Source organism: Ambystoma mexicanum, chromosome 1q (genome assembly GCF_040938575.1).
Source record: "Ambystoma mexicanum isolate Mex_15411 chromosome 1q, UKY_AmexF1_1, whole genome shotgun sequence".
In the NCBI taxonomy this organism is placed as follows: Eukaryota; Metazoa; Chordata; class Amphibia; order Caudata; family Ambystomatidae; genus Ambystoma; species Ambystoma mexicanum.
In genome coordinates, this window is record NC_090922.1 from 1,548,512,453 (window position 1) to 1,548,532,373 (window position 19,921).

Genomic DNA, 19,921 nt, shown 5'->3' on the forward strand with positions numbered 1-19,921 from the left:
TCCCCACAAGATCGACTTGGGCTTTTCTTCTCTAGTGGGTTGTTTTCTCTCTGGTGTGAGCGTTCAGGGACTTCCCTTCCATTGGTGACCCTAACGTGATTCCAGCACCCCCCCCCCCTATTTGCAGTGTATCCCAGGCTGCTTCTCTAGTGGGAGACGCTCCCACCTACAGTGGCTGGTCCTGATAAAAAAACATGTGTTCCGAGTGGTTTTGCAGGAGCCATTTTAAGCAGGTTGTGGCTGTGAGGAGAGGGTGGGCCGGTATCGGAACCCTGTGATGGAGAGTTTGGGTGAGCACGCACAGGTCAATAGACTCTTGTAAGTGATAACAAGTCGGGGATAGATGCATGGGGAAGTGTGAGAGGTGTGAGCATGTGTAATGTGGGTGTGGTTTCTGTTATTTCTTGTTGGTGTTTGTACTGTGAAGAGATTATTGTGGTAAGGCATTATAAGGTAGGGCAAAAGTAAGGCAGGGAGCTACTCCTCGGAAGGGGACGGAAGGTGTTACCACGATAAAATATGATTTAAAGGAGGAATACGGAAATGAAAGAAGTGGTCTCATATAAGTAGTATGCCTAGAACAAGTAATCAGTGTTATTTCCGTTTATTGTATTTGTGTTTTATTGGATGATGAACAGACCCTATGAAGGGTGTGTATCGCAGCGTGGTGCGTCATTGGATGGTTCTGTGAAGTAGTGTGTGTGCGCAGCGGAAGGAGGACAGAAAAGGTTGGGGGTGGTTTTCTTTTTTTTGTTGATTGGCACAAGCAGAAACAGCTCGCGCGGGGACGCAGGGGGGCTTTGCAGGGTTAGTAAAACATAGACGGCACCAGCATCGGGGGAGGAACACCAATAGAGTATGTGTATAAGTCCCTGCCACTGTATCATGACAGGATGGAGAAATACAATAAGCAGTGGATCGCGGAGACTGGAGGAGGGGGGAGGCCCTGCCCATGGCCAGAGCAGAGTTCCCAAAATAAGAGCATCTTGGAACACATGTCTACATTTTTAGTAGCTAAGTATAAGGGGAAACAGCTACAGAAGAGAACAGCCATTTTAAACCTCTGGCAAATGTTTGAGGACACAGAGGACCAAGGGGACAGAGCAGGGGCACAGATACAGAAAGATAGAAAGTGCAGGAAGGGATAAGGAGAGGGTGGGGTGTGAGCAGAGCGTGGGGGATTGTATCCCTTGACGGAGTGTCCCGCAGACAGCTACACAAATCCAACCTATGCACCCGCTGTGGTAGGGACCCTTCAGCACCAGTAACACCACAGGCGACCGTCCCCCACCCCCATACATATACCCACCTGATGTATCGCTATCCGCAAGTGTCAGGTCAACAGAGTTCAAAGATAGGTTGGCAGAGTTGGTAACAGAGCTGAACAGGATACAGGCATCCTCAAGAGAAGTGCAGGATGTAGGGCTGTCAGGAGAGTTTCAGGAGAATGGAGATCAGGGGAGCTGCTGGAACAAGGAACATATGTGTTGAGAAGGAGGGAAGCAAGGGTGAGTGGACAGTCCCTGGACAGGAGAATATGGTGTTGGGAAATGATGAGAGGGAGCATGAAAATTATATGTTTGATGAGGGACAGGGGGAAGAAGAAGGAAGGGGTGAAGAGCCGGTTGAGAGTACACCCCAAGTAGAAGGTTTGTGGGGGGTAGGTTGAGGAATGGGACTGGCTGAATGGCAACAGTAAGAAAAAGAAGAAGTAGGAAGAAGGGCATGAGAAGTGGGATAAAGATGCAGATACCACTGATACATAAGGGGATGGGGAGAACACAGTATGTGCCCTGGCCCCAGATGGATAAGAATAATTTAATTAAGGCCCTCCCACAGCTCACAGCAGGGGTGCCCCTGGCAATAGGGGACATCAAGAGCTTCATGGTTACTATAACTGGGGACCAGACCGGGGATATGTGGGTAAAAGATGGGTATCCAGGAATTAACCTGGAGGCCGATACACACGATGGAGCATCCTTCAACAGAATTAGCGCACATGTGTGGGATGCACAATGAAGGTCTCTCCCAGACACCCCTGATTTACAGTCCCTGCTGCATTGTGCAATGGTGGATGATGAGGACCAAGCAAAATATATTCTTAAATTACAAGAGATGTGGAGAGCTGAGACGGGAAGACCATGGGATCATTCAATAAAAATGTTTGCTATTTTATTGTGAAGCGGGTCTTGGCAAAGGAAATGCAGAAGGCACTAAATAAGATTGTGCTTATTGAAGCAAAGGGGTGGCCAGAGATACAGAGTACAATAGTGTACCATAGCAAAAGAATCAAGGAGCGGGAAAGGGAAACAGCCCAGGGAAGGCGTCAAACAGAGGTGAAATTTGTAGAAAAGAAATTGGAAAACATTGTTCTCCAGGCACCAGTGTTGACGCCAGTACAGGTTGAGGGGGATAGAGAGTACCCAACAGGTGTGAGCACCACCATTGCTATGCTCTGGGCTGAAGGAGGACAAAGACAGTGGGGTGGGGGCACCAGTATCCCGGCCCACAGTGGCAGCAAGGAGGACCACAGTGAGGAAGAGGGGACTTCCGAGGAGCAAAAGGGGGGGATTGGACCCAGATAGCCAGATAGGGTGGGTTTGGACCATCGCAATGTTGGAATTGTTTGAGGTGGGAGCAGGTCTGCAATGGGGTATAATTATGGGTCACAGCATTAGGGCCAAGGGCCCCAAAGGCCCCAGGGTCTCAAGAACTAGGGTTTCTGCAACAGGTGAAGGGTATCAGAATCAAAGGTATCTACAAGGGCAACCCCAGACATATAACCAGCAGCATAAAGCATCTGATATATGGGTACGGCACCCGCCGCAGCAATATCAGAGTGGTGTGGCGCTGGTCATTAGGGTACCAAGCGGGGCTTCCTTTGGAGGAGCAACAGTGTTGGGTGTAACCCCTTCTCGTTCCCTGGAACAATCACATATCCCGATTAGGACAGCCCACAAAGGGCACTCGTGTGTCCACTCTTGTCAACGACTATCCACCCTGAAGAGAAACCCTTGGTGGGTGCAGAGATAGGAGACAAACAGTTCATATTTATGCTGGACTCGGGTGCAACGAAATCATGCATCATGGAAGCTGTTAAGCTGCACGGCATCACCCGATGCACGCAACAAGGCCTGCCTGACCTTGTCTCGTTTCCCTGCCTGACCCCCACATGCCGGGCGCTACGCAGCGCGAGAACGAGGCTGAGCCTCGCATTTGAATCTGCTTTCCCGCCGGCAGGCGGATCCGACGGCGGCGCACACGAAGGCCATACAAAGGCCTGTTCCTGCGCCTGTTACGCGCATGGGAGCGCGGCGTGGCCACCCCCCTGCACAATTTTACTACTCTCCAACCGATAGACTACCATTCGGACAAAGAAAACGTACTGTAAGTACATGCCAGCACCGGAGACACTACTGTATGCTTGTAATCTTAACCGCTTCTACTGAAATGTGCTCCCGGTCTCTAATATTGGTCGCCTACAGACCACATTAGACTGCTGTATTGTGCCCTTTGGTCGCCTACAGACCACATTAGACTGCTGTATTGTGCCCTTTGGTCGCCTACAGACCACATTAGACTGCCGTATTGTACCCTTGGTCGCCTACAGACCACATTAGACTGCCGTATAGTGCCCTTTGGTCGCCTACAGACCACATTAGACTGCTGTTTTGTGCTCTTTGGTCGCCTACAGACCACATTAGACTGCCGTATTGTGCCCCAGGGTCACCTACAGACCACTTTGAGGAGCTAGCGCTGTGCCTTATGGTCGCAGTTCGCCCTGACACTAATCCAATATGCAAACCTGGTTGCCCCTCATCATGTTCCCGTTCTGCATTCTCCCCAACCACACACCCTGCTTGGGCCACTACTACTGGCCCCATAACAACGGTCTCAGCAAGCCGGCATGCCCCCGGCATCACCCTATCCCATGTCCTACACCGTTCCTTCCCTCTACTCCCCCATTCCCAAACAGCGCAAGTTTTACCCCTAGGACCTATCTGAATACCATCGAGCATCATGCTAACAGCTCTGATCCAATCTCACACGTATTGCCTATTGCAGAGTCACCTCACCACATCCATACTGAAAAACTCTCTAACCCCGTGACAGGTGTAGCAAGACACTTCCGATTAAGGTCTCGTACCTTCAACCACCCCAACTCAGTCAAATATGAACTCACACCTCCCAAACAAATTAGGCCCAGAGTACTTCCCCCTCATCTAAACCATACTCCTAGCCAGAAACCCAACACTACTTCCAAACCAACCCCGGACACCCCCAATAAATTACTATCCACCTTTAAAGGAGCGCTTATTAATGCCCGCTCCTTAGGGGCGCATGCTATAGAAATTCACGACCTCATTATGGAATCACAGCTCGACATACTAGTAGTCACAGAGTCCTGGCTCCATCAAGCATCAGGTCCACTACTAACTCTGGCAATCCCATCCGACTACACCATATTTAGAACAGATAGGACCCATTCACAAGGAGGCGGTGTTGCTATAATAGTCGAGACTAAATTACAGCTTAGATCTTGTCCCATCGAAAGTATTGAAGGGTATGAAACATTACTCGTAAAATTTCCCATAAATGCTAAAACTACGATTAATTTAATAGTAATTTATAGAGCACCTAGCCCCAACAACCACCCAGAGACTGAAATTCCGTTGCTATTAGCTCCACTAATAAAACCTAGCTCAAAATATATCATCCTGGGTGACCTTAACCTAGGTTTCAATGACAGCCAAGATGCCAAAGCAGAATCACTTCACTCCGCCATGAAGGACATGGGTTTCAGCCAACTAGTTAATGCACCCACACATATCAAAGGCAGGACTCTTGATTGGATCCTCTCCCTTAATACTCCCATAACCATTGAGGCCATCTCCCCTCTTACTTGGACCGATCACCATAACATTGTATTTACAATCAATCCCTCCGAACCCACACAAAAGAAACCTAAAACCATGATTACCTATGAAACTAGAAACGCCCGCAAACTCACGCCAGAAAACCTCACGCCTCCTCTTTCAAAAATCCTAGATTCTACCTCGATCACTAGTGACAACCCCTGTCTCCTAGCAGACATATATCACAACTGCCTCACTGCAACCATTAATGCTATAGCACCGCTCACCACCAAGGCAAAACGCTCAGACAAGCGATCTAGCTTCTGGTTCAATGATGATCTTATCGCCCTCAGAAGAACCAAACGCGCGTGTGAACATGCCTACAGAAAGCATCCTACTGCAGAGGCAGAAAAAGCCTACCAAGAAATAAACAAAACCTATAAAACAGCTACTATTACCTACAAATCTAATGCATATAATAACAGGATCAGCAATGCTACCTCAGATACCAAGGAATTATTTGCCATTCTAAAAGAATTGGAAAACCCTACCCCAGCCATAAACCCAACCATCCCCAGCAAGGAATGGTGCACCACTATTCAAGACGCACTAACAGCCAAAATTGAACTACTCCAAATAAAAATCACATCCAAAAAACAATCACTAGCCAACAAACCTGCCCTCCTTAATCTAAATCGACCACATCAGGAATTCACCAGCTCCCCATTCCACTTCACACCAGTATCCCAAAATGTAGTGTTTGACACCATCGCCAAACTTAAAGCCTCCAACTGCAAAGGCGATTCTGTCCCTGCATCAGTAGTCAAATCCTGCGCCCACACCCTCACCCCCATTATCACCAACTTCGTGAACGCTTCCTTCAATGCTAACCTAGTACCAGCTAGCCTCAAAGAAGCCTGGGTCACCCCACTCTTGAAAAAACCTACTCTAGACCCTACTGTGCCCACTAATTACAGGCCAATAACAACTGTCCCATTTCTCCTCAAAATATTGGATAAATTAGCATACAACCAAGTCCAAACTCACCTCGAACAAAACCACCTCCTTGGCACGAGGCAATCAGGCTTCCGCCCCAACCATAGCACAGAAACGGCGCTCCTCGACTTAAGAATCCAGATGGATACCATCAGAGATTCAGGAAAACTCTGCATCCTCCTCCTACTCGATCTCTCCGCAGCGTTTGATTTAGTAGACCATAATAAATTGTGCGCCACACTAGCGAAAGACTTCAACTTCTCCACCGAAGCTACTACCTGGATCAAATCCTTTCTTGCGGACCGCACCTCCAGGGTCTCCATAGGTAAAGAAGCCGCCAACCCCATCATAGTACCCATTGGTGTCCCCCAAGGCTCCTGTCTCTCACCAACATTATACAATGCATACACTAAACTCCTCTTCTCAGCGCTAGACGACATGGGTGTCATCTACACCAACTTTGCAGATGACACCCAGATCCTCATCCCTTTATCGGGAGACTACACGCAAGACACCGACACTATCAACAAAATATATGCCATAATCCAAAATTGGATGGCACTAAATAGCCTCTGTCTCAATGATGAGAAGACTGAGGTTCTCATTGTGGGCTCCCAATCCAAAATAGAAGCATTACATGCTGATTACTCATCCATCAACATTGATGGCACAAACATATCAGTACTCAAACAAGTAAAAACACTAGGTGTCTACCTAGATGCCAACCTCACCATGACCAAGCACATTAACGCCCTCTCTTCCTCTACCTCCTACACCGCAAAACTTATTGCTCTCAGTCGCCAATTCTTGACACCCACCAACTGTATCACGCTGGCAAGAGCTTTAATCTTATCCAGGCTCGACTACTGCAACGTACTCTACCTGGGTACCTCAAAAGCCAATTTAAACAAACTACAGCTTATTCAAAATAAAGCCCTTCGGGCGGCCCTTGGAATAAGGAAGTCGGATCACATTTCAAATATTAGAAGAAACCATCACTGGCTCCCCATCAAAGCCAGGGTCACATTCAAAGCCCTGTGCGTCACATTCAAATGCATCCACTCATGTGTCCCCATCTACCTCAACCACGCCATCACCACAAAAGTATCAAAGAGGCCCCTCAGATCTAACAGTCAACTACTCCTAGCTATCCCCCGCTACAAAACAACCAAGGCAGGAGGCAGTAGTTTCCAATACCTCGCACCCACATATTGGAACACTCTTCCCCTCCCCATCAAAAATGAGCAAACGTTCTCAGGCTTCAAGAAATCCCTGAAAACGTGGCTATTTAACCAAGACTAAAATCACCTTCCATGCTTCAGGAAATATCACTGTACTGAAGCCCTGCATTTAATGTCTTCGTGTATGATTATTTTGTATTCACATGCACTGCGCCCGATTGGCAATTTCCAAGAAATGTTTTAACCAAGCTGTCTGTAACATCGCCGTGGTACCCAAGGGTTTGGTCGAGTAATAAATGCAATAAATAAATAAAATTAAAAATAAATGGAAGAGCATTTTCCATTATTCAGGAAATATCTCGACACGTAGGGATTCTCTGGGGCTATTTCCACGGCTCCATACATTGAGTAGCTGGACGTAACGGTGACGTAACGGTGAGAGGGAAGGTGGTGCAGGCTCCCCTACTATATTCTGAAAGTTCCACTGTCAATTCGCTTGGCAGGGAACTGCTCAGCAAATTAAACATGAAAATATAATGTACAGATCATGCTATAGTTTACTCCATACCTGGGATGTGCATTATAAGGGCAATGCTGATAATACACACAATGACAAGGGAAGTGGTGGTTCACCGGACTCATGTGGACCGGGACATATTCATTTAGGGTATTACTGTGCTCATGTAGGCGGTGCCTCAGATCGCTAAACAGTGTTGGCCAGTTGTGTCACCTGAGGTGGTTGCAGGTAAACAATATTGTTGCTGGATTTACAGCGATTGTTGGTCTCTGACAAGGGGGTTTTCATGCTAGGAATTGACAGGGACAGGTGTGAGTGGCACACAATGCTCTGTATATGTCATACAATACAATTAAAAGAAGTGATGGATGACAAGCTGTTTTTGAACAGTGACAAAAATAGGATGATAATATATGAGATTTTGTATCCCCTGTGACATGAAGGTACAGTACTGAAGGATGCAGTGCACCATGATGGTAGTACTAACTCCAGCTCACTATTTCTTGACAAAGATTTACAGCACATGCCTTTGCAGTTGTGGACTACAAATCCACACAATGTAGGACTACTGAAAGACATGACCATGTGTGTATAACATTGAAGCCAGGTGCAGTGCTACCCAGGGTAAAACAATAACCATTATCAAGGGAGGTGGAGAGGGTATTAGAAAGACAATACAGGCCCTACAGGACCAGGGGATCATTGTGCCATCAACGTCTCTGTGTAACACAGCGATATACCCTGTCAAAAATGAACAGTGGGAAAATGGAGAATGATTCAGGACTGTTGGCCCCTAAAAGACGTGGCACAGAAACAATTCCAGTTGTTCCTAATCCTGGGGCAATTTTATGCAGCGTCCCTAAAGAAGCCAAAGAAGCTTCACTGTAGTGGACTTGAAAAATGCATTCTTCTTGATTCCACTCCATGCTGAGTCGAGGTACCTCACGGCATTTACACAGGGCCAGACGCATTTTGAACATACTAGGCTACCTCAGGGGTACTGTGAGAGCCCGAGCATCTTTAACAGAATACAGCATGGTGATTATGGGAACATTCAGGTACCCAGCACAATTATCCAGTACGTGGACGATCTGTTAGTGTGTAGTGACAGTGAGCAGCACCGCCAAAGGGTTTCCATTACACTCCTACAATTGTTGGACTATAAGGGGTACAAGGTCGACAAGACTAAGTTGCAATACTGCCAACAGGAGGTGCTCTATCTGGGACAGTTCATATCAGCAAATGGTAAAAGAATTCTACCAGATAGGGCAACGTCAGTACGCGCCCCCTTGAGACCGGCCTCAGTTAAAGAAATGCAGACATTTTTGGGGCTGTGCAACTACTGTAGGGCATACACAAGACCACTTCTACAGCCCTTCAGGGAAGCACAAAATACAAAGGACTATAAGTTACAGTGGACTGCAGATATGATCAAACAGTTCGACAATCTAAAAGAAGTCATTAGTTCAGCACCCATACTGGCCACCCCAGACTACACACAGGAATTGTTCTCACATTCAGATGGCCAGCTCATGACTGCAGTATTGACACAGAAAAGCACTATGGTCCATAAGCCATTAGCCTATTACAGCGGCACACTGGATTCAGTGATGCAAGGGCAGAAGCTTTAGCAGCTGCTGCTTTTGCAATAGAAAGAAGTTCTACTATTGTAAAGGGGTGTTCAGTTACATTGTATGTGGAACATTCTCTATTTGCCATTCTAGAAAGGTCTAAGTCCACCCAGACTATACAGAGATCTGCGGCATACAAGATTATTATTTCAAAGCCCCACATACATGTGGTTAGATGCAAAAGAGTGAATCCTGCCACCTTCCTAACAGTTATGCCCACTGCCGAGGATCTGACGTTGTACAACTGCACAACATACGAGGGGGAGGAGGATGACATCCCCAAAGCGAACGATTGCGCATTGGCAGAGTGTGAGGTACTCTTCGTTGATGGGTCATCCATAATTGACCAGGGGATGGACAGAGACATACAGGGGCAGGGGTGATTTGACTTGAGAAAGGGAAGTATGAGACGTGGTCATGAAAAGATTGCCGATGCATTAATCTGCACAGGCGGCGGAACAAATGGCGCTCATTGAGGCATTGAGAGAGTCCTAAGGGTGCCATGTCACAATATATTCAGACTCAGCGTATGTCACAACAACTGTGCACGCTGGTCTATCCCGCTGGAAGAGGAGGGTTTTCGGAGGGCGGATGGATCCCCAGTGCATCATGCAGCACTGCTAGAAACACTAATACAAGCTTTATCCCAGCCATCTGTTGTGGCGGTCGTCAAGTGTGCCGCCCACACTAACGGGACTCAAAATGACAGCGTATCTACCAAATAAAATGCCTGCTGAGTACATCGTGACCACTCCACCAGCAAGCAAACATCCAACACCTTATACAGCATTGCCTATCTCCCAGATACTTGAGTTATAGGGTAGGGCACCAGAAAGGGAGAAGGAAGTGCGGCTATAAAGGGGATGCAAGCAATACCCAATGGATCTATTATGGAGACCAGAGAGCTCTGGGAAGACCGTAATAGCCCAGGAGCTGCTAGCCGAAGCATTTGAACAGTTACACTATCCATCCCACAGTTCGAAGCAGCACATCACAGCAGATATACAGGAGTAATGGTTTATACCAAACATCCAGGAGAGCATCACAGAAAAGTGTTGTACATTGCATCACTTGTCAACGTTTTAGTACAGGGATGGCACTACGGATGTTACGGGGTACATTGCCATGCCCTACTCGGCTGTTCCGTGAATTACACATAGATTATATTGATATGGGTGAGCGTTGCAATGGCTCCAGGTACCTCATAGTAGTGGTTTGCCCTTTCTCAAGGTGGGTGGAAGCGGGGCTGCCAAATGTGCTGCTATATTCTTGGTACCCAAGGTTTTCCCTCGATGGGTGTGGGTGAGGTTTTAAGGTCAGACAATGGCACACATTTTTTCAATTCACTGTTTCAGCACGTCATGGCACTACTTGGCATTAAGCACTGGAAGTGTTCAATTTACCACTCACAGGAAACAGCGTTGTGGAGAGGATCAATGGGCACCTCAAAAGCAAATTGTCCAAACTTTGTACCACATTGAAGAAGAACTGGGTGCACTGCTTGCCCCTGGCCCTCTTTAGTCTACATAACATAACTCAGACCTGGCGGAATGAAAGGCACCCGCGAGCACAACTCAGAGTTTGCCGGTCCAGATACAACGGTACTAGCAAGCTAACCGGTACCGTTGTATCCGGACCAGCAAACTCGTAATGAGGCCCTCAGTGTTGTAGGGAACAGAACATGTAAGCAAAGATTCAAGATGACGATGGGCACAGCATGATTCAGGGTCACCCTGAGTATGAGATGCAGGGTAGGTCCAACATGAGAGTTGAGAAGGTGAAGCTCAATGTTTCCATAAAGTCAAATCCAGGCATATTGACAGATCATATCACAAAGCTGATGTGAATTGTATCAATGGAAAAGCTGGTACGAGAGCACAGGCAAGAAGTATATGGACTGTGTTTCCGCAGCAAGGGTACAGTCTTTGTCGGCTCGAACAAACGTTGCAATAAGACTCTCCTGATTGCGGGTATGAAGAAGGGAACAGCAGCTATAATGGATTACTACTGGGTATGTGGCCAACAAGCTTACTTGGGCCTCCCACCATCATGGAGGTGCTGTTGTTCCCATAGCCACGTTGCACTCGGCGCGACTAGTAATCCCAGAAGAACACCTGAATGGTGCACTGCCTGCAGAGGAGCCAACTAGCCCTCCCGTATTCAAAGAAGAAGAGAAAAACCTGTTGTCCACACAAGAGCTCTGCATCCTGCCAGAAAAAGGACAGTTCCAACAACTAAAGATGATGAAAAGATATAATTACATATCCAAAGACTCTTCCGCATTGCTTGCTGAAATACCAGAAGAATACAGGCCCTTCAGCTCAGCAGAATCCTTTTTTGCATCTCTACTGTTGCCATGAGTACAGGCTGCAGGAAACGCCAAATGGTTGCAGATCATGCGCTTGGAGCTAGTCCAGCTCGCCAATGATACAGAGAATGGGCTCAATGTTTTCAAGGTTGAATGTGTGCAGTGAGACTTATTACAATGCAAATCCGCTATATGCTGGACATGTTAACAGCAATCGAAGGTGGGCTTTGCAAAAGGTTTGGCGATTCTGGCATCGATATCTCACATAATTGCAGCCATCCATGGGCTGGGTGTTCGTATGAAGAAGGAGGGAGGAGTGGAGGAGAGTGGCTGGTTCACTATAGCATTTGACTGGGCCCCATCGTGGCTCGCAGCGTCCATGAAGATGTTGATGCCCATCATTGTGTTCATCCTTGTTATTTTCTGCCCCTGTGAACTGAGCCTTCGATGTTGTGCCAATGTGGCACCCAATAGTGCAAGAATGATGTTATCAATTGGGGTTTCAAAAGCACCTCGTGAGACAAAGTATTGACGTACAGACTGATCTCCCAAGGTGTGGCTCTAAGCATGAAATGCTCCCCATCCTGTATGGAAATTAAGTTGATCACCTATACCGCACTATCATTACTCGGCCCCTTGATATAGAGAATTATACAGAGGTTTGGGTGGCCCAGGCACGGGATAGGTGATGCATCTATATGACTTGCTCACCTGAGGAATATGGGCACAGGGGGGAGAGTTTGCGGTCAGTATGCAGAGTACTGTAAGGAAGGCATGGGATCAAATAGTAAGACTGTCACAATTGTATGAAGGAAGCTCACTGACCTGAGCCTTTGAGTTAGCAAGGTAATCCCCAAATTCATCAGACCCCTGGATGAAACAGGAGGTCGTGCAGAATGGGGAAAACCCTAATGAGGGGGAAAAACTGTGGTGCAGGTTGTCTGTCGGAAGGAGGAGTACTTGATTTCCAGACGTCGGAAGGTTTCAGTGGAGAGGGTGTGGATTCCTTTGAGTCTCAGTAGATATAGAAAGGGGTTTAAAGGAAGGAGTCTGGGAGAAAGGTCTAGTAAGAAGAAGAATACACAATAATGAGAGGGAACATAATTGGAAGGGTGGTAAACTGGAGCGAGTGCGCCTAGATGAAAGATGTTTCTGAGTATGAAAGGAAGGAAGTGTGTGCACCATAGCTGCAGGAGCTGTAGGTCAAATGACGCAAGGGGTGAGCGGTGCAGAAGGCGGATGTTCCGCTGTCGAGAAGTGTGTGATATTAAATGGAGGCCAGGAGCGCAAGTAGCGGACGAGCCGCTGTAGCGATATATTGAATTCAGTGTTCTTGGCAGGAAGGAACAGAACAGCTCTTTTTGCGGAAGGATCGGGCAGAAATCCTCCCAGCAAAACTTACTGGAAGAATAGCAGATATATAGTAGTTCCGTGGCAGGAGGAAGTAGAAAATATGAATAGCATGGATGGGCTAAGAAAAAGGAAGGCACGAGTTGCACAAGAGGAAAGGGAGCCGTTGGACAGAACTGCGTAAGATAGAAGGAAAGCTGGGAAAGTAAATACCAGGTTTGGGTGCAGAAGGCAAAGCTGAGGATTTGGGAAAGCAATTGTCTGGGAGTAGGAACTCAGCAACATGATGAGCGTCACATGAAAGTAGCAACACAGTGATCTGAAGTGCCATTGTGTTAAAATAGGAACTGCCCAATGTAAGGAAGGCATGGTATCAACTTTAAGAAAGACACAGTGATCACAGTTCAAGGGTGAGTATTGAACTATTACAAGGGTGTGAAAAATGCCTATCTAAACCTATATCTACAGATGGGAGCAAGCTACGACCATCAAATAATAATAATGCAGTCCTAGTGGAGTCTTGTCAAAATAAAAGGGCCTATACCAAAAATAAATATTGCCAATCCTTACCACTAATTTACGAATAATATGGGGGAATGTTCATGAAAAAGAAAGAAGTGTTCACAAAATAATATGTCGGGTTGCTCGGGCCATTGGTCTCCCTTGCCCATGTTTTCAGCACAGGGCAAGGCGGGTCACTGGAGCAAAGCACGCGCTCTGGCTTCTGCGGCGCGAGGATACAGTCCAATTTTCCCTGTTCAGGACCTTCTGTGTCCAAGTCTCTTTACTTCTCGCAAGTCTCTTGACTCAGAGGGCTTGCTGTACCAGAAACAACATGGAAGCGTTCTCTTCAGTATTCAATTTGGGTGTTCACCCTGGATCCCCTAGGCCGGGCTCAGATCCTTTTCTCAAACAAAAATGTCAACGTTGAACCACCCTCTTCTGGGCTCAGATCCCTTTAAAAACAAGGTTCAGAAAATTATTTTTCGGGTGACTCACCCCAGTTCCCCTCTTTTGTTACATTAGTCTCGCTCAGCTGGGCTCGGACCACTTGAGATGTACATTACACTATTGAAGACTTTTGAATGTGCACAGCGTTTAGCTTGACCCGTTGCATGACCACTTCGATCTCAATATTTCTTTCTTTCACACTCAGCATCAGTTGATACCTAACAGAGACTTTTGAATGAGCCCCCACATGGCACCAGACCACTCTGTGTATGGTATATTTTCTTGGCCTCCCTAAGTTCATTTACAAAGTTCAACTATTTCATTTGGCTTCCAATGGTATTTGGGCTGCTCATCACAAACCCTCACACACTGTTCTCTTTATACAATGTTGCCGCTTGGAACCTTGGTTCAAAAGACAAGCTGGTTTGGTATTAGTCTCTCTGACTCATCGACTGTGCTGGCTTTTCTGACACTGCATAGTTGTAGGAGCCAGGGGCAGTACCATGATGGCAATCGCTCCCCCCCCCGCCTTGTTTATCGATGCAGGAGAACCCTGGATACGTCTGACATCCTGTGCAGGTTTGATCAGCCTTAGTACTAGTATTCGGTTTCTTACTTTCCAAGGGTCACGAAAATAACAGTCTTTAAAGGTCAAGGGTGCTTCTCTCCTTGCAACCCTCTACGGTCTTGCCGTCTTTCTCCTGCTGTCAAACTGCCATCTTGGAACTGCTGTTTCCTCATGTGTTTGCCTAGCTCAGAGTGTGCTATCGTGCTCTGTCTTTTATCCATGTGGGGAAGTGTGATGGAAGTCAAGTGTGTGTAATGATACATAATTGCCTGACCTTGCCTGACCATGGTGTTGGGACATTTGAGGTATATGGTCTGGTGTTAGTCCGTTGTTGCTCACGTTGAACTGTCTGTGAGAAAGTGTTTGTGTCAGGAACGGGGAGGGGGATTGAGTTACTAGGTATCCTGCCTGGTAAGAAGGGGAAAAGGTGTTACAAGGAAGGGGATACCATGTCTGTCTCACCCTGCGGTGTCCTACTTATACTCCCCAAAAGACCCCTCATCCAAGTGATCTTCCCACACTGGTCCACTCCCAGGAACTGGATCCAAAAGCGATGGCCTTTTCTTGGCCACCTGTGTGTATAAGGAAGGCATTGTATCAAGAATAGACAGACACAAGTGATCACAGTTCAAGGGTGTTTATTAAACTGTATAGGTAGGGTGGAAAATCCTAAACCTAAAATGGGAGCAAGCTACAACCATCAAATCAAAATAAGGCAGTCTTAGTGACGTCTTGTCAAATAAAAAGACCTATACTAAGAAAAACCATTTTGCTAATCCTTACGCTAAACACAAAAGAGTGTGGTATAGGGCTCACAAGAAATAAAGAAGTGTTCACAAATAATATGTCAGTGGCCCTCACTATAACTCTGGCGGAGTTGTTTTTTTTCCGGCACCCGCGAATGGGCATTAACTGGGTCATGCCGAGTTTGGCGGACCCAGTAATTGCCCATTTGCGGGTGCCGTTTTGGCCGGCCTCCCGATCCCCATTCTGCCCCATAGGGCAGAATGGGGGTCGGGAGCACGGTTGCACCGGCACCGTTTATAACGGTGCTGGTGCAATCATGAGTTCTGCTCGCGTGTGCCGGTATGCACGCCTGTTCAGAGCAGGCGTGCAGTACGGCACCATCGAGCAGAACATATTGTGTGGTGGAGAGGTAACAACGGCGCCAGTAGCACTACCGGCACAGCTGTTGCCTTTCTGCCACTCTCATTATGAGGGCCAGTAGGCGGTAGTCGTGGTCTCCCTTCCCCACATTTTGAGCATGGACAAGGCGGTACTCTGGAGCACAGCACACGCTCGAGCTTTCCTCCTGATGCATTCAAAATAACAAAACATTTTCCTTTCTACTTGTACGTTGGGTGATGCTTTTTTCACCCTTGGATCCCCCTCTGTGGTATTCACAAATCTTAATGGGCCTCATTACGACCCTGGCGGTACGGACTGAATGGCGCCGTAAAAGGTGCCGGCGTCGTTCACTCCGTACCGCCGCATTACGAGTTCCCCTCGCGGGACACGGTAAGCATGCCTGGGAAAACCAGGCGTGCTTACCGGGTCCCGCGAGGGGAAGAGGGAGCAAACAATGGGCCATCTCGTAATGGCTCTTTGTTTGCTCCCTCTCCCATTCAGCCCTATGGGGGCTGAAATGGGAATGGGGAAGGACCGTGTCCGGGTCCTCGGAGGGAGGAATTACCGGGCCATTCCGAGTTCGGAAGGGCCCGCTAAGTCCTCATTCCGAGGACCCGGACCCCGACGCGATTTCGGCGGCAGCCATGCCACCAATAGCGGCATGGTTACCGCCGAACTCGTAATGAGGGCCAATGTCTTTTTAAACAGTTCAAGGTGGACAAGCCTCTGCTGGGTTCACTCTTGTCAATACACTGTTCTTTGGCACTTTAGACTTTGGGTTCACTCTAGCCTATCTTACAGTTCCTTCTGCTTTCTTATAATGTGGGATTCACTTACCTTATTCACAATCGTCTGCCGGTAACAGACTTTTGACTGTACAGAGGAATCTACTAGACTCCCGTATCACCACTTTGACCCTCTTCTCTCCTTTCCCAAGGCCTTCTGGTAATAGTAGTTTCAACAATCAGGTAATCTCCCAGATTTTCCTGAGTGAGCACCCACATGGTGCCTGGCTCATATGCAGCTGTCTTTCCCCTTTTACATCAACAGTTCTTTGTACATTCTGCAATCATCCGTTTGCTACTTTTGTTCAACACAGTTGGGTTTCTTTATCGGTCCTCCCCTCGACTCACTGGCTTGTGATGAACCACTTGGCTTTCTTCGTATCGTGTGTCAGGCCGGTACCATGGTAGTAGGCCTCTCCCTCTGTCCTGCTTATCAGCATAGGCATGCCCCATGTACCGTTGACATCTGCTGCAACACACTTGGGCTATTGTTCACTGTCTAACAATTACTTCCGCGGAGTTCTCATGGGCCTTGATCGGAAAGGGCAAGGTCGCTTCTCTCCTTGTCACCCTCTCGGTTCACGCCGTCTTTCTCCTCCTCTTGAACTGCCGTGCCTGGATAGCTGTCTCGTTGTGCGGTCCGCCTTGCTCGTATGCTGCTCTCATGCTCCACCTGTTATCCCTGTGGGGAAGCGAAAGGGCCATCAGGTGTGTGTGATTCTTGTCAATTGCCTGACTTTGCCTGACCCTTGTGTTGGGACACATCAGGTAAACGGCTCTGGTGTTTGTCGTCTTTCGTGATGCGCAAAGGTGTTAGAGTTGGAAAAGGGGGGTAGAGTGTTTGTATATCCTATGGGGTAGGATGGGGAAAAGGTGTTATAAGAAGGGGCATACCGCGTCTCACCTGTCGGTGTCCCACTTCTACTCCCAGAGGACCCCCCTGTCCAGTGATCCTCCCTCATTGGTCCACCCCTAGGAACTGGATCCAATAGCGATGGCCATGTCCTGGCCACCTGGATGACAGATGCCCAGGGACTAGTTAGGGAGACAACTTCACGTTTCTCACAGATGACAGATCCCTGGGGATTAAAGGGTGAGACACCTTCAAGTTTCTCAAACCCCTATCTCGTGTCATGTCGTGCTAGACTGTTTTAGAGGTTAATAATGTTGACCTAATTTGGCGACCATCTTGGGAGCACCTGTATTCAATGGTGAAGTTGTCTGATCTTCCATTTATCCCATATTTTCCACGATTTGGAAAGATACTTGACAAAGACAGACAGAAGCGATCACAGTTCAAATGTGTTTTTTAAACTTCAACTGAGTTTGAAAAACGCCTATCTAATCCTATATCTAAAGATGGGAGCAAGTTATGACCATCACATAATAATAACACAGTCCTAGTGGTGTCTTGCCAAAATAAAAGGGCCTATACTAATAAACCTATTGCCAATCCTTACCTCTAAATACAAATAGTGTGGGTAACAGTGTTACTAAAAAAGAAAGAAGTGTTCACAGAATTATACGTCAGGATGTTAAGGCTGTTGGCCTCCCTTTCCCACATTTTCAGCACAGAGATAAGGTGGTGCACTTGAGCTTAACACAGTCTCTGGCTTCTCCAGCACGAGGATACAGTTCAAAGTTTATCATTAGGGCCTTCTGTGCCCAAGTCAGAGGGCCTGATGCGAAAAACAAATAATACGTTCTTCATCAGCTGGGCTCAGATACCCATTTGACTTAATGTTAAAACATTCAGGTGTATTCCTGTGCACCCCAGAACCTCCTCTTACCACTATGCTCGTAGGATATTCCTGTATCAATTTTCTCAGGTGATTCACGGCTCACCTCGATCCCCTTAAGCCGTGCTCAGATCCTTTTTAACACACTGGCCCTCATTACAAGTCAGGCGGTGGACCATGGTGCTATTAGCACCATGGTCCATGCCGGATTCCGCCATGGTGGATGGCGGAATTACTGCCCCATTCCAAGGTGAGTGGGGCGGTAATTCCCCATTCACCATTTGCCCTTCCCCATTCCCATTTTTGCCCCATAGGGCATAATGGGGATGGGGAAGGCGCTAATTACGGCACCGTAAATTACGGTGCCGTAATTAGCACCAAGGTCGCTTAGCGCCTTGGACTTTAACGCCTGCAAAAAGCAGGCGTTAAAGTGTGAATCAGGCGTTAAGGGTTAACGGCACCGACGGTGCCGTTAAACCCTTAACGCCTGACTTGTAATGAGGGCCACTGTTCAATTAGTCTCCCTCAGCCGGGCTTGGGCCAATTTCAAGTCATCAACCTGCTTTAACTTTCTTTAACATCGAAGACTTACGATTGTGCACAAGATTTTACTTGACCCATTGCAGGACCACTTTGATTCACAATTATTTGTCACTCTTTTGCATTTGCCATCTTTCAGTTGGATACCTTACAGAGACCTACGAATGAGCACCTATGCGGTGTGGGCCACTGTGTCTAAGGTAGCGTATCTTGGCTTCAAAGTTCAAATACTCAATTGTTCTTCAATTTTACTTGTGTTGATTATCACATACACTTCACATACGGTCTGCTTTCACTATACGATGTTGCCGCTTGCAACCTTGGCTTCAACACAGAGCAGTCTGGTATCAGTCTACCAAACTCACCAGCTGTGCTGACTTTGCTGGAGCTGCTTTGTTGTAGGAGCCAAGGACAGTATCACAGAGGCAAGCGATTCTTCCCGCCTTGGCTATAAGCACGGGAGAGCCCCGGGTTCCCCCAACACACAATGCAGGATTCTTCAGCCTTGTTTCCTGGTCTTATGTTTTCCACTCAATGGCACTTCGCTCTTTGCAATCCCCTTCAACTTTACCGTCTTTCGCCTTGTTTTAGACTGACATCTTGGAACTGCTGCTTCCTCATGTGTTTTGCCTTGCTCGTGTGTTTTGCCTTGCTCATGTGTTTGCCTTGCTCAGAGTGTGCTCTCGTACTGCGCCTTTTGTTCGTGTGGGGAAGTGTAATGGAATTCAGGTGTATGTGTAATGGCAGTAATTGCCTGACCCTGCCTGACCATTGTATTGGGACCTGTCAGGTATACGGTTTGGGTGTTAGTCCGTTTTCTCTGATAGCGGGCTATCCGTGAGAAAATGTTCATGTTGGAAAAGGGGGGGGGGGTTGAGTTCCTAAGTATCCTACTTGTTAGGATGGAGTAAAGGTGTTACAGGGAAGGGGATTCTGTGTGTCGCGTGTCACCATCCAGTGTCCCAATCCAGTAATCCCCAAAGACCCCTCACCCAGGTGCTCCTACCACACTGGTCCACCCCCAGGAACTGGATCCAAAAGCTATGGCCATGTCCTGGCCACTTGGATAACAGATCCTCAGGGACTAGTGGGTGAGACACCTTCAGGTTTCTCACATACCCTTCCTCCATGCGATGTAGCCGCATCTGTTTCACAAGGCAACTGAGAAAGTTAATCCACATTTCCTTGGTATTTGCCTTTTCGGTGCTCCACAATGAAGCAGTAGGGTTGCAGGTCTACGAACCATCGCATGACTCGAGGGTTCGAGTTTTTACACAGGCTAATCCAAACCTTTGGAGAATGATCTGTGACGACTGTGAACTTCCTTCCTAGGAGGTAGTATCTAAGGTGGGTGATGGCCCACTTGATGGC

General features: G+C 47.5%; 1 pseudogene; it reads left to right on the forward strand.

The window, feature by feature from the left end:
• Positions 1–19,921, forward strand: part of LOC138563375 (zinc finger protein 91-like) — a 252,131-nt pseudogene that overhangs the window by 167,416 nt on the left and 64,794 nt on the right.